Source organism: Leiobunum rupestre, chromosome 5, assembly GCF_980474605.1.
Source record: "Leiobunum rupestre chromosome 5, qqLeiRupe1.1.hap1, whole genome shotgun sequence".
NCBI classification, from domain to species: Eukaryota; Metazoa; Arthropoda; class Arachnida; order Opiliones; family Sclerosomatidae; genus Leiobunum; species Leiobunum rupestre.
In genome coordinates, this window is record NC_143388.1 from 67,139,595 (window position 1) to 67,141,427 (window position 1,833).

General features: G+C 34.8%; 1 long non-coding RNA gene across 1 annotated transcript; it reads right to left on the reverse strand.

Annotated features, from left to right (window-relative positions):
- Positions 1-370: 370 nt before the first annotated feature.
- Positions 371-1,568, reverse strand: LOC149945652 (uncharacterized). The gene is made up of 4 exons (XR_016481023.1): positions 1,230-1,568; positions 997-1,168; positions 909-938; positions 371-850 (listed from the first exon to the last, which is right to left on the reverse strand). It is a non-coding gene; the product is annotated as an uncharacterized LOC149945652 (long non-coding RNA).
- Between the last annotated feature and the right edge of the window lie 265 nt (positions 1,569-1,833).

The window sequence follows — 1,833 nt, forward strand, 5'->3', positions numbered from 1 at the left end:
AAGTCCAGGGTGTTGACCCTGTATTTATAATATAGTAAATCATCTATTGATATAAAACTGAAAAAAAAACCCTTTAGATTATTAAGATAGTTTTGTCAAAGCTAAAGAGATGCTATTCCAAATCTATAACTCTTAGAAATTTATCGTAATACGCAGTTATATGTTAATTATGATCGTTTTTATAATGTGAACGTATAATGTTATAATTGGTATTACAAGAGCTATTTGACCGATAAAGAAAAGTTGTAATCTATGATTGTTAAAACAAAAACATGTAAATTTAGCATTTTTATTTGTGAAAAATAATTTTGAAGATCTACAAATATAAACATCAGCAAATTAACAAAACATATTTTCGTTTCCATGAACATTAAATTTTTGCCTGTTTAAGCACAATTCTTTCACTAATATTACCAATAATATCACACTTAATACCGATAACATTTCCATTTAGAAAGTGATTTTTGTTATTTTGCATATCACTCCAGGACATGTCCCATAAAACGTCATTAAATAATACTTGGCTCCATTTATTAGCGCTTCCTTGGCTGGACGAGTAGCTACCTTCTACTTGTAAATCGTTCTTGTCCAACAAAACGCACGCCGTGTTTCCTGCGCGACTGAAAACGTAGTCCGGAAGTGATTTCAAAGCGACTAGCATGGTAAGGCGTTCTTCATCGGGATTGACGATGAGGTCGAATTGTAAACGTTGCGGCCATCTCTTGATGCGCGTGTTGTTAACGACTGTACTGACTGCTCTGAACGGCCCGTTTTGTAATATTATTATTATTTTTGGCAAGAATAATACACAAAGGAATAACGTGTTAAAATATAATTTTTAACTCGGAACCTAGAAATAAAAAATTCTATTAGAATTGTAATTATTTTTTCGGAACCTAATGTTTTACCTCCTTCTACAACGATAGTGATTCCCGGAGCTGTAATAAAAAATAAAATTTAAAAATGAGAAACATGATAGTTTGATTTTTTATTTACCATTTCGGAGATCAAGCTCTCTAGGTTTGTTCGCTGGAGGTTCCGAGTTTGTCGGAGGTGTGGCCGGTGTAGACGGGTCGTTCTGTTTGTCGGGTTATAATTTTAGGGGATTACCCCTATACTTTCAACATAGGCGGCCACTTGCCTTGCCTTTTCATAGGCGCATTCATTTCTGTTAAAAAAGAAATACTATATAATTTCCTCAACCAAAGATGGTGATTGTTGATTCATACCGCGTATGGTCGTAGTTAAAATGATGGTGAAAGGCACCCCGCTGTAGTTATAAATCTGGGAAATTGGGGCACTCAAACCGCGTGGCGACTTTTATTCGATCTTGGTCGATAAAGTTTCCCAGGTACTCTTTGTTTTGCCTTTCTTTTACAATAACGTATTCGGTCATTCTCGTTATATTTACGACATGGCGCTCGACGGCCTCGATATCGTATTGTCCCTGAGCCCTGGGAAGCTTATTGACATTGCAGGCTATTGAGTCTATTTTGCGGTTTGTATCCCCCGAATAATTGTGAGCAGCCGGTGTACGAAAAACAATTAGGTCTTCGTGACCATCTGAACTTTTGTAGCCAATCTGTAACATTTATATTGAACTTAAAATATCAAGCTTTAAATATAAAATTTTAAAAAATTACCTCTTTTACCAAAAAAAACGTTTTGAAGAGGAATATTTATTTTTCGGCCAAATTATGGCGAAAATAATGTGTATAGCTACAAACGATTCCCTAGAAACAAAAACAACTAAGTATTTGTAACAATAAAAAACACATAGAAACTTCACTAGTGTCGAGATTTCTAGATTCGGGTGACCGTAGGATATATATA